Source organism: Mesoplodon mirus, assembly GCF_964341445.2.
Source record: "Mesoplodon mirus genome assembly, contig: SUPER_3_unloc_1, whole genome shotgun sequence".
Taxonomy (NCBI): Eukaryota; Metazoa; Chordata; class Mammalia; order Artiodactyla; family Ziphiidae; genus Mesoplodon; species Mesoplodon mirus.
The window spans coordinates 8,454,073-8,468,738 of record NW_028295818.1 but is presented as its reverse complement, the minus strand read 5'-3'; positions in this window follow the sequence as shown (position 1 = coordinate 8,468,738).

Genomic DNA, 14,666 nt, shown 5'->3' with positions numbered 1-14,666 from the left:
ATTTTCAGGAACACTCATTACTATTATATCCCTCAGGGCAATTTTAGAAGTTTAAAGCAATGAAGAGCAGCTTCTTATGATAAGAAAAAAGAATAAGGTGGGTTGTTGTTCATTTATTGATCATTTATGAGTAGCTGTCATATGCCAGGCATTGGGGCATTGTGCTTTTGACGTCAGAAGCAGTCCCTGCTTTCAAGTGGTCTCTGGTAAAGCTGGGAGGAGTTTCAACTGGACAGAATCGTATAACATAATGAGTAGATAAGTGCCAGGACAGGGTGCCAGGGTGGGAAGGAGGACACAGAGAAAGAATGAGTTCATCATGAAATATTTTTGAAGAACAGGACACCTGATTTGTGTTTTGAAGGAAATGTAGAAGTGTGAAAGACAACAAAAAAGTTTCAGAAGTGAACATTCTAGGCAGAGGCTACAGCAAGATTTAAAAAGCAAGAGGGCACAAACCACAGAGCTGATCTCCCTGTGCTACGTGGCTGTTTCCCACTAGCTATCTATTTCACATTTGGTAGTGAGTGTATATATGTCCTGTGACCACCTAGAGGCGTGGGATAGGGAGGGTGGGAGGGAGACGCAAGAGGGACGAGATATGGGGATATATGTACATGTATAGCTGATTCACTTTGTTATAAAGCAGAAACTAACACACCATTGTAAAGCAATTATACTCCAATAAAGATGTTAAAAAAATAAAATTAAATTTTAAAAAAGACACGAGGGCATACAGAGCAATGGTGGTCCTAAAGAACTGCCAATAGGTACGTATGACTGGAGTGTAAGATCATTTGAGCAAGTAATGCAAAGGATACCAAAATGTGCAGTGGATAATCTAAGGTAAGGATATATCACCTTTCTTTTTTTCACCCTAGAAATATTTACTGAGTGACTCTTATGTGCCAATGATTGTTGTAGGTTCTGCAGTGAAAAAATCATGACTCTACCTGCACGGAATTCACATTCTACCTAGGGAAGAGACCGAAAATAAACCAATACCAAAATATTGATATATTGTTTGGCAGATGGGAACAAACATATGGAGAAAACTATATCAGAGATGGAATGGAGCATTTGTAGGTTAATGTGTGCACCTGCATGGGGATGCACAACAGCTGTTTTTTATAGGATGATCAAGGTCTCACTGATGTGGTGACATTTGACCAGAGACTTGAAGGTAGTCATATCCTATCTATTATCATAACCTCTAGTATCATATTCTATTTATATGTGTATGGATTACTTTTCTAGAACATTTCCAGAGGATGAAATCGTAAATGCAAGGGCCTTTGGATGGGAGAACGTTGAGTGTTGAAAGTACAAACTAAGAGGCTGGTGTTCCTGGTGTGGAAAGAGTGAGAAGAGCAGTGGATAAACTGGAGAGCTGGTGGTGGCGAAGGGGGTGCAGAAAAGATAGGGCTTTTTAGAGTCTCTTTAAGTACTTGTTCCCTTGTGGCTCCCCACCTCTTAGACAGAATCAAGGAACTGTCTAGTCACAGGCAGTGGAGAATAGGCATTTGATAGTTTTTGCTAAAGAGTTAAACTTAAAAGCCTAAAATCTTTATGGACAGAGAGAAATTGTGCTAAATTTCTTCTTTACTACATCAGAGTAATAGATGGATAAATCCAAAGAATTTTCCACAAAGGGAAAGTGCCATCAGGATTTGCGTATTTTTTGTTTTGTCTTGTTTTTTAACAAGAGGGAAGGGAAATTACCGTTACTATTTGTAATCTAGAAAGACTGGGGTAAAGAGAGGTTAAATGGCTCATTCACTGCAAACCTGGGCTTAAGAGGACAGTCAAGAGTGTTCAACATGATGCCCTCGGGCAATCACTTACTCAGAGGAGGGCCAATTACTTTTTAAATTAAATTAAATTTATTTATGTATTTATACAGCAAATTCTTATTAGTTATCTATTTTATACATATTAGTGTATACATGTCAACCCCAATCTCCCAATTCATCCCACCACCACCACCCTTGCCCCGCTTTCCCCCCGTGGTGTCCATACGTTTCTTCTCTACATCTACGTCTCTATTTCTGCCTTGCAAACCGGTTCATCTGTACCATTTTTCTAGATTCTACATATGTGTGTTAATATACGATATTTGTTTTTCTCTTTCTGACTTACTTCACTCTGTATGACAGTCTCTAGGTCCATCCACGTCTCTACAAATGACCCAAGTTCATTCCATTTTATGTACGTACTACGTCTTTTTTATCCATTTGTCTGTCAGTGGGCATTTAGGTTGCTTCCATGACCTGGCTATTGTAAATAGTGCTGCAATGAACATTGGGGTGCATGTCTTTTTGAATTATGGTTTTCTCTGGGTATGTGCCAGTAGTGGGATTGCTGGGTCATATGGTAATTCTATTTTTAGTTTTCTAAGGAACCTCCATACTGTTCTCCATAGTGGTTGTATCCGTTTACATTCCCACCAACAGTGCAAGAGGGTTCCCTTTTCTCCACACCCTCTCCAGCATTGGTTGCTTGTAGATTTTCTGATGATGCCCATTCTAATCGGTGTGACTTTCAATACGCTTCCCTGGGGCAGTAGTGATTATCTTCCCAATAGCTTGGGCAGCTTGGTGAAGAAGATCAGAAGCTGACTTCAGCTTTTCATAGCTCTCTATCTTTCTACTTCCTAAATTCCCATTCCTTTTACTTGAGCAGTGGTTCATCAAATATGTAACAGCAGCAGAAGCTTCTCCTAGAAACTTGTTAGAAATGCAAATTCCCAGCTGAGGCTCCGGAAATCATTGTTTTGACAAGCCTTCTGATTCTAGCTAAAGCTTGAGACCCATTGCTCTTCTTCTGATCTGAGAGAGAGGGAGCGGGGGGAAAGAGAGAGAAAGCCCAGGAAAGAATGCTGGAAAGTAAATTCAGAGAGCTTTTTATATGGGGTTTTTACTGTGGTAACTTACAAATGGTTGAAAAACACCCATAAATTGAAACATGTAGCTACTTTAAGGACTCTTTAGCAGAAATCAATCTTATTCCCGATCTATTACTTAATAGGTCATTTCCTCATACGGATGGCTAACAGCAATTCAACAGAAAATGCTTTTTATATTTAAATAACACTTTCTGTTCCAAGATGTCAAAATGTTTGACAAGTGGTCAAAATGCAGCTCACTAATATTCTCAACCCCATGGTAGTAAATAACCCACATCTACCATCACTGCTGTTTACTGGTGATTGCTTTTCTGGGAAAGTTGAAGCGCCTTTGCTATCTCTGTAGAAAGTCAATGACTAAAGGAGGAAACGTCCTTCATCTTGGTTCCCATAGGAAACCAAATTGATACATCACTCACTGACTTCTATTATTGCATCTCAAGGATAGTTAACAATGCTCATCAAGGAAAAATCCCAAAGAACACTCTTGCCCTATCTCTGATTAAACCTGATTTTGGAAAATCATCTGGCTCAATCTACATTTAATTACAATATGAATGCTACTTAATTCCCTATTACTTCTGGTTACACAGGATCAATGCCACTTGAAGAGTAAGAAGCAAAGGTTCACTACATTGGGGTCTCCTTGACAGCCAAGCCTGTGCCTTAGTCATTTTGACTCCCTAGTGACCAGCTTGGTATCTGGAATAGTATATGTGATCAGTAATTATTTCTTGAATGTATGATGTATGAATGAGTCAAGATATCTTGAGAGTTGGAGTCATGGGTCAAGAGGAGAAAACGTGGTTTAAAAAAACCCACTGAATTCTCAGAAGCCGGTGCGGCAATGAATGCTAATAACAACTTGACAATGTCCTCTGTCATTGCAAATAATGTGATACCAACATCTACTAATCAATCAAAAAAAGACTTTCAGAATTCAAATTTGGATAGGATTTTGAGCTGGGGATTCCTCTCACCCACCTTTACTTATGATAAAACTTGGAACTGTAGTGTCAATAGATAATATGCCAGGTTTTCACTTAAAATTGGAAAAGTTAATCTAATTTCGGAGGCATGAAATAAAACTGATGGGCAAATGTTAGAATTTCCATCAATGAAAAAGCTTAATTTCTAAAATGCTGAAGGTTAGTTTATCAAAATACTGAAATTGCCTCATATCATAAGTCAAAGCACCCTCTCTTTACTAAATAAGGAGCTACAAAGTTGTACAATTACTGTCAATAATTTTTTTACTTGGTTTGAAAAAAGGTTGCTTGTTTTAAATAGAACAAAGTTCAACTGAAGTGACTATAATATCATCAGTCTTGTAAAACTCCTTGTGTTAGATTTCTTCTATCCCCAAGATGCCAACCATGCATATTAAACGGACTCTTGTTTTTTGCGTATGATTTCTGTACATCTTTCCTATATGAATTTTCATGTTAAGTACCCTTTCTTAGAGTGTGGATTGTAACCACTCTGTTTAAAACTCTATCACCAGTACCTAGAACAGTGCCTGCCACATAAGAAACACTTAATAAAATTTCTAAATTATCTTGATTAAAATCCATACTCATCCTAGCTTTAAGCACATGAAGACAGAAATAGGTTCCAACTGCATAAGAACACGTGACTAATCCAGAGTAAATGTTAACTATAAGTACAAATTATCTGTTGATTAAAATACAGAACATGTCTGAGATTTGGAATTCCTTCCTAATAACCCTGAGTCAGAGCTGTGGTAAAGGCTTACTGGGGGCATGGTACCATTTTCTGAGGACACACTCAGAAGAGGAAGAAGTTGATGAGACAGCATGCAAGATTTTCCAGGCTCAAAATGGAACTTGACTCATCTGCATGGAACCATCCAGCGAAACACAGAAGAGCTCACTCTTCTGCTGGATTAAGCTCACCCTGGTGGAATGGAATGGAACAGAAACAAGAGACTGAGGTCTAGGTTTTGAGGATCTTCACTCCACTTACCTGCTTTCACAGGACCAGGCAACGGACAAGAAGAAATGTGGAACTGTTGCTGTGTACCTCTAAACAAATACAGTCACCCTATGTAATAGAATGTGTCATAAATCTGACCAATTAGAATAATTCCTCCATTCTTGGTGGAGTAGCTCTGATAGAAATGGACAGAGCTGGGCTCGGGGTGGGAAGGGGGTGGTTTCCTTCTGTTACAAGCTCTAAACTTTCTTCAAGTTTCCTATGATTTAAGCCTAACTAAAATTTATGGACTTTTGAAAAAGAGTAGGTACCAAAATTAAATAAGCTGAGAGTGTTGAGGGTGAAAAACATGATAACAAATTTAAGGAAATGTAGAATTATTACTATGAGAATTACCAGAACTGTGTTTGTTCCAAATATGAGCCTGCTATAGCATTTTAATTATGAATAGAATTAAACAGAAATTCACTTGCTGTCACCATCTGATAATATTACCAAAAACTTCCCTTAAGGAAATTTAAAATTATTTCTTCTATGTAAATCTCTACAAGTCCTTATTTTCAACCTTATTATAAGAAATAACACACAGTAGCAACAAGCTGGCAGAATTTTGACAATTCTCCTGCCTCCCTCCATTCCACCTTCTTTTCCTCTTTCCCTCCCTCCCTTTCCCTCCTCTTCCCTCACTCCCTTTCTTTCCACAAAGCAAGTAAATGGGTACATAGAAAATAGTAGGGGTCACACGCTTTCATTACAGGGGTTGGGAATGTGGACTCTCACAAAAACAGGCTTGATTTTAAATACTGTATCTGTGCCTTACTAGCTGTGTGACCATGAATAATTTAATCATTCTGTGCCTCAGTTTGTCCGGCTGTAAAATAGGTGCAAACAGTACCTACCTCTTAGGATTGTTGTCAGGGGGGATTCCAACTGGTTTTAAAATAGTATTTAGCACAGAGGAAGCATAATAATTATTATTTTTCACTTCTCTGAATATATAAAACATTTAGTATTGGGATTCATAGTCTCAAAATCTAACACTCACTGATGTGAATATCTGAATGGCTAAATGGAGAAAAACATTGTTATAGTAATTATTTCTTTAGTTTCTCATTTTGTTTTTTTAACTGAAAACCAGAATCACAATTTCTTGGTATTATCTGTTATCAATGAACAGTATAAGACTGTAATATTATTTTTGACAAGGCTCTGAATATTTGAAATGAAGAAAACTAAGAAATAGTAGTAAATAAAACTTTTCTTGTACTAATCCCAAGTGAAAGATGAAATTAATGATGATATATATGTGAAAACTCTGGAGAAGTCATACAGAAAGAACCTCAAGTACTTGAGGCACACTTGAAATTCAAATGACATTAAATGACTAATTCTTAAATCAAGAACCCTTCACTAAAATTAAAAACACAAATGCTTTCTTTTTCTTGATTTCTTGTAGGAAGTGAAAGAGTACTCGGTAGGTGTCAGACTATTTTAAAAAGCAGGTCATAGAGATGATATTTCAGGAGTGTAAAAATACTAAGGCAGATCTCATAAATGATTGGTATATTATTTAATTCAGGTTAGCATCAGAATTGTCAATGTTTGTTTCTTAAGCAATGCAATCCTTTAGGTAGGAAGCATGGTTCTTTGGAGAAGTTGAGAGACACAAGATACACAAACTGGAATATGGTGCAAAAACAGACAGTATCGATTTTTTAAAATTAAACCTAGGAATTATTTAACATGGCCATTTCTTTGGGTTGAAGAAAGAAATTCATATAGATTTTCCTGGTTCAGGCTCCAGTGAGGTCTATAGGCAAATTTGCAACTAGAGCAAGATTCAGACCTATTTCCATGTTTGTGCTTACCTCTTAAATATGTCCAGTTCCTACAGCATAGAGGAAAGCACTAGATTGGCCATGGCATGAATGGCCAGGTTAGGATTCTGGCCCTGCCACTTAATAACTGTGTACGGCTTAAATAGGCAATTTGCTAAACTTCATGAATTTCAATTCCCACTCTCCAATCCCCACCCTGGGCAAAATGAGTAGAATCTTTTTTCTACCAACTCTAGAGAGTTAGGATGGTCTGAGGAGAAAATGTACATTAAAATGCTTTGAAAATTATTTAATGCTTTAAAAATATTATTTATCATTATTATTTCAAGATGAGGGAAAACTCCCCCTCCGCTAATATATTCAGCTTTTTATGGCCACCTAGATCTTCCAGAAAGCTACATAAAAACTGAACATTTTAACAATACTCGGCAATGTTTAGATGTTAAAATAAAATTATCCAAACTGGCACATTTCTTCTTAAACAGTTCTAAAAGTAATACATACATAGTGCAATGAATTTGGAACTACAGAATGAGAACGGGAGGAAGTAAAGGTCACCCTGACTCTCTTATTTCTTGAGTTAACCATTGATAAATAATTTTTACATTTTCTTTGGGTCTTTTTTCTCTATGTGCGTGATATTCAAAACCAAGTGGTGAATATGCTGTATTTATTATTTAACATTCTTCTCTTCTCACTTGACATTTTACAAAAAACAATTTTAATTTGTTAATTTCTGTATTGTTTCTGATTCTAAGCATCATAAAATACTTAATAGTGAAGGTTACCTATGAGCTATTATGTAAAAAAAGGTTCAGCATCTATAACCTAAATAAATATATTAGAAATTCATATGCTTTAAAGCAGTGATCCCCAACTGTTTTGGAGCTAGGGACCGGTTTCGTGGAAGACAATTTTTCCACCAACAGGGTGGGTGGTGGGAGGATAGTTGGTTCAGGCTGTAATGCGAGCGATGGCGAGCCATGGGGAGCAGCAGATGAAACTTCGCTCGCTCGCTTGCTGGCCGCCCACCTCCTGCTGGGCGGCCCATTTCCTCACACAGCCAGGGGGTTGGGGACCCCTGCTTTAAAGGATATCCCTATGTTTTTTTGTGATTGACCACTTCAAAAGTTTCATAGACAATTCCACTATTTATATTTAATTAAAGACCATGAAACTTGTTTTTAGTATTTTTAAATAAAAGATAAAGATGACTTCATTTAAAAGCTGATAACAAACCTCTAGAACACGTCCTTCTACTTAAGTGAGGTGTTAGATTAAAAAAGCAATATAGAAATATAGATTATACTTGACTTTAAATAAAAATCTGAATAAATACTATAGAATTGTTATCTCCCCTTTATTCTGTTAATAATTGCTAATAGGAATATTATGGAGAATGATTGAAGCTTAATAGTCATATGTCAATTACCAAGATCACATTTGTGTGGTACAATGAATTTGCAAAGGTAGATTATCAAATGTATTTCATTGTCAAAGGGGGTCTGCCAACCGGCAAGTCATTTCGTAAGTTATGCTCTAAAATATATCATTTACCGATACCCAAGAGACATCTCGGTATGTCATTAATAGTGCAGAAACTCTAAGCCAGGGATATTTTTGTCTTTATAACTAATTTGAGACAGCAGCTAATAAAAACCAGAATAATAACACTAATAACCTTCAAATTAATTTTGACCCTAAGCTATAGCAATTTCAACAGAAGTTGGTATATTTACATACCAAATTAAGATTCCTAAACTTGTATTACAATTGATGCAATGTTTTTATGAAATACTACCTATATAATATTTCATTAAAATAATAAAATGAGAACAATATAGAAATGTCATAAATGTTTGTGTCCTAGAAAGGATTTAGAGGGAATTTCTGGTAGTATAAATTAATACATGATTAATCATATTACTTTTATTTATAAAGCATCCAAACATACACATCTGTAATCTTATATGTCTTTACCATCAAGAGAAATATATTTCAGAATTAATTTTAAAAACACTGCTTTTACTGTGCTAATGTTTTCTAGTTGAGAAGTCTGGACTTTAAGCATTTTTAAATTATAGAACTCATCAGAAAGCAGGAGGAAACCAACAATACAACTGATGGCATTTGTTAATATAAAGCTTTGTGTAAAAATGTTATGAAACTAAGAATGGAAAAAGAATAGAATTATTAAGCAACAAATGGCTGTTTTAAAAAATCTAGTTAATAGTATATACTACCTGGGTTATTCTTTTACTTGAAAAAATTACAGTATATTAGGTTGTCCTAATTTGGAACTATGTAACTGCCACTCTCATGTTTCTAGTTTTACTAGAAGAGTGCCTTTTTTTGGTATAAGCGTAAGAAAAAAAAAAAACTGGAACGTTCCATACTGCAGTTTCCTTCCTCCCTTTCCCCAACAGAAAAAATAAAAATACTGTACCTAACCAACAGATCTGATGATTCCAAAAGGGACAAGTCTCTATTCTGAAACACTATTCAAGTCAGAACATTCCAAATTATGATTTTGTGAGACACTGGAAAATTATGGCATGAAAAATTGAAGAATATTTCTAATGCACTATAAAATGTATTCCTCAAAGCAAAAGAGCTAATGGAAGGCCAGAGCACTTAATGGATAAAATATAATCAAATGAAACAGAAGCATGTTCCAAGCTGAAAGGCAACAATCTCACTATTCTCACATAATTGGATAGTAGACATAACCCAGTAAGATCAGGTTTAAAAACATTTAAATATATATAAATACACATATGTATAAATAACATATATAGCACCTGAAGTAAATACATATTCATATTCATATATTAAAAAATCACTTTAAAATTTAAAAATATTTTTTTAACTATTGAAAAATAAACAGCTAGTGAAAAAATAAGTTTTCTTTGCAAAACTTGACTCTGGAAACAAAGATTCTTCAAATGCTTCTCCAAGAACTTGTCTGTTTATTTTAAATATAACCAAAGAAAAAAAATAAAAATAAATAAATATAATCAAATATTTGAAATAGAAGGCAAATGTTCATGAAAGCAGACATATATACATGCATATATATGCATATATACACATAATTGGATAATATAATGAATATATATAATACACATAAAATACAGATCTTCCTTAACTTACTATGGCATTGCAGCCTGATAAACCCATCATCAATTGAAAATATCATAAATTGTAAATGCTTATACTACACCCAATCTACCAACTGTCAGAGTTAAGCCTAGTCTACCTTAAATGTGCTCAGAACACTCACATTAGCCTAAAGTTGGGCAAAATCATCTAACACAAAGCCTATTTTATAATAATCTGTTGAATATCTCATTTGTTTTATTGAATACTGTACTGAAGGTGAAAACCAGAACGGTTGTAAGTGTGTCAGTTGTGATCGAGTCGCTGAGTGGGAGGAGTGGCTTGCTGCTGCTGCCCAGCATCACAAGAGAGCATCATGCTGCATATCAGGAGTCTGGGAAAAGTATAGTTTCTACTCTAAATTCAAAGTATACTTTGAAAAAGTGAAAAAATTCAAACTATAGTTTCTACTAAACGAGTATCACTTTCGCACCATGGTAAAGTTGAAAAATCAGTAAGTCGAACCATTGTAATTCGGGGAATGTCTGTATATAAATCTTTGTATAATATATGTGTATATGTGTTTGCACGTGTATATTTAAAACTGGAATTTAGACTGTTTGCTACATCTCATCTTAGAAGCAGACTAGGCGCAAAATCTATGCCTCAAGCCTTTGGTGAATAGCTAATGAATTCAGTATTCAAACAGGGATTAAAAATATTGACTTGGAAATTCAGGACACACTTACTACTAAAAATGTTTTACACTTTTTACTTAAAAGAACATAGTTAGGTACACATGATTAGACTCTACCAACTAAAATAAATTATTGCCGATTTGGCTAGAGTTGTTGATCACCACAAAATACTTTCTTGCGGACAACTATGGCTTACATATTAAATGGGAGGCTTTAGGCAGTTTTTGTACTTGTTTCCTTAGACCTAAATGGTCCACATAATGACAGAAAGTCAAATAAGAAAAAAATGTAAAATTATGTGCTTTTCAAGCCCAACAAAACTGTTATCATACTAAAGCTCGCCTGTGTACTAACAGTGTAGTTTTTATAGGCAGGTGTTTCTGCTACTAAAGTTTTCACGTTAATTGAGGCTCTATTTTTGATTTCAGTTTAAAGGTGTTGCTAGTGATTGAATCTACTCAGTAGTGCACTTTTATGAATAAGACTCTGAATATTAAAATTCTTACATGTACTCTCTCAATTCATTGAGATTCAGTCAAATAGAAAGATATCATATACCAAGAAGATTCCTTTGTATATGATGTACAATGGAGTAACAGATTAATTTTCCTTTTTGGACAACTTAATGATATTGATTAACATTAAAAAACTTCAACAGTTACATATTAAAAAAAAGACTGGTGTACAAGGCAGATAATTAGTAGTATTACCTTTAAAGGCTTTTGTTAGAGGAAGTGAATGTTAACAACTCTTTATAAATTAAAGTTGCCCTCTCCCAGGAACTTCAATACTGTACCAGAAAAAAATAAAATAAAATTGTCAACTATTGCTTTTAAGAAAGGGAACAATTCCCATTTTCTATAACATTACTTCTGAAATCAACACCCTTCATATCATTTCTGATAATGAGTCAGTGAAAAGAGTGATTAGACAAATGGTACAATTCAGAAAGAAAATAAGATGCAGAAAGAAATTCAGAAAGAAAATAAGATGCCAACTGAGTTTTCCCAGGTCATCCAATCAACTCCTTGCAGAGTTAAAAATAGAAGCTAAGGCTAATTCCCACAGCTACTGCCAGATCAGAGCCTGACAACTTTGCATTGTGGTAGCTTCAACCTCTCCTGCTACTGGGATTCCCTGCATTGAGACATCTTCCTATGAGGTTCAGTCATTTCAAGGTTTGCTTTAAAACGGAGAGGGGTAGGAAAAGGTTCATAATTTTAGGGAAAATCTGTGGTAATGAGATCTCATTGTAAACTGCTCTCGAGAATTAGAAAGATAAAAACTGGAAATATTTACTAACCCTTACTATGTCTCAAACACTGCAGTAAGTTCCCTTTTATGTTATCTTCTTTAATCTTCGCAACAACCCTGTGATTTTCCTGTTTTAAATATCCAGAAACAATTCACAGTGGTTAAGTAACTTACCCTAAGTCATAGAGATAGAAAACAATAGAGGTAGGATTCAAACTAGGTGAGGTTCAAAGTTCAAATTCACTTCCTGAAAAACATGATTAGAACATAAATGGTAGCCAAAACTCCCCAAAATAAATTAAAAAATTAAAAGAAAGAGAGAAAGGAGGAGAGGAGGGCCTAGTGATCTGCATACCTTAAAAATAATGTTTAGAACTTTTTGATTGATCTTAAAAATGACCAAAAGCTAGCTGCCTGAGAGCTCTAAGAATAAAATTATTAACAAACTAAACAAAAAATATTGATTTTTATACTCACTCACTTTGAGATCACCCAATTGCTTTCCTTTCATAACACTGTACTGCCATTTTATTTCATTTTCTATTATATTTATTAAGGGATAATTTAAAGACAAGTATTTTGCCTAACAGGTTAATGATTTTTTTTTCTTCTAAACGATGACCAAGATGCCGATCCTCCTCCCCTTATTCAATGGACTAATTAGTGTCAGATCATTTTAGTGTCATATTTAATTTCTGTGGTGAAATAGTGATTTCACAAACCCTGTGAAGATGTTACACATCCACTATAACATGCATGCAGGTGGAAAAAATTTTCAACTGATGTAGATTTTGCTTTCTCTATGATTGTATTCTTCACAATCAATGAGATAGAAAAAGACACAGAGATAAGAGAACTGTTGACTAATACTTTCTTATTAAAATGTGTATCTTGGGCTTCCCTGGTGCAGCAGTTAAGAATCCGCCTGCCAATGCAGGAGACATGGGTTCGAACCCTGGTCTGGGAAGATCCCACATGCTGCAAAGGAACTAAGCCCATGCGCCACAACTACTGAGCCTGCGCTCTAGAGCCCACGAGCCACAACTACTGAGCCCATGCGCTGCAACTACTGAACCCGACGTGCCCTAGAGCCCGTGCTCTGCAACAAGAGAAGCCACCGCAATGAGAGGCCCGCGCGCCACAACGAAGAGTAGTCCCCACTCCCCGCAACTAGACAAAGCCCAGGCACGGCAACAAAGAACCAACGCTGCCAGAATTAAATAAATTACTTAAAAAAATAAATAAACCCTGTATCTTGCATTTTCAGTTTTCTAGAAGTTCGAATCCATGGTGGTTGAAAAAAGAAGAGTAATGTCATATGTTTTCTTGTCCTGGGTAAATGGATTGTGCTTGGTTGAGTGACTTTTTTTTTTTTGCCAAAATTTCTTTTTTATTATTTTTATATCTACTATTACTTATTTGAATTCTACTCACTGTTTTTTCTTTTTTCATCTTTATTGGAATACAATTGCTTTACAATGGTGTGTTAGTTTCTGCTTTATAACAAAGTCAATCAGTTATACATATACATATGTTCCCATATCTCTTCCCTCTTGCGTCTCCCTCCTTCCCACCCTCCTTTTCCCACCCCTCTAGGTGGTCACAAAGCACCGAGCTGATCTCCCTGTGCTATGTGGCTGCTTCCCACTAGCTATCTATTTTACATTTGGTAGTGTATATATGTCCATGCCACTCTCTCACTTTGTCACAGCTTACCCTTCCCCCTCCCCATATCCTCAAGTCCATTCTCTAGTAGGTCTGTGTCTTTATTCCCATCTTACCCCTAGGTTCTTCATGACCTTTTTTTTTCTTAGATTCCATGTATATGTGTTAGCATACGGTATTTGTCTTTCTCTTTCTGACTTACTGGTTGAGTGTCTTGAACTGCTCAAACTTTAAGGTCCATCATCTCTAATTTCCACCTAACCAAAACCTCAGACAAGAAACAGGAGAGGGCTTCCCTGGTGGGGCAGTGGTTGAGAGTCTGCCTGCCAAAGCAGGGGACACGGGTTCGAGCCCTGGTCTGGGAGGATCCCACGTGCTGCGGAGCAGCTGGGCCCGTGAGCCACGGCTGCTGAGCCTGCGCGTCTGGAGCTTGTGCTCCGCAACGGGAGAGGCCGCGACGGTGAGAGGCCTGCGCACCACGATGAGGAGTGGCCCCCGCTCGCCGCAACTAGAGAAAGCCCTCGCACAGAGGCGAAGACCCAACGCAACCAAAAATAAATAAATAAATAAATTACTTAAATTAAAAAAAGAAAAAGAAACAGGAGAAAGGGTAGTGCCATCCATAATTCATTCCCACCACACCTACAAAAATAATCACAAGGAACTTGTGTAGAATACCAATTCTTTTGTATTAGGAAGGCAGTTTTCAAAATTATATGGTATTGGTTCATTTGGTTGTTTAATAAATATCTTGCAGATGCCTATCATAAAGCCAAATACCAAACTGACCATTTAAGTTGCAGGAATTTGTACGGTCTTGATATTTTACTATTTTTTTTTTTTTTTTTTTTTTGCAGTACGCGGGCCTCTCACTGTTGTGGCCTCTCCCGTTGTGGAGCACAGGCTCCGGACGCACAGGCTTAGCGGCCATGGCTCACGGGCCCAGCCGCTCCGCGGCATATGGGATCCTCCCAGACCGGGGCACGAACCCGTATCCCCTGCATCGGCAGGCGGACTCTCAACCACTGCGCCACCAGGGAGGCCCGATATTTTACTATTTTAAAGTAACAGTTTACATTTGAGTGCTTACCACAATATGTAATACCAATGAGCTCCCTAGAAATCTAAACATTTATAAAATACACCAGATGCTACTGTCTCATGCCTTGCTTTGCAATCCTGGATTGCTTTCTCCTATGGAGATGATGTAAGAAATATAAGCTAGATATCTCTTCTATGGGATCACCAGCC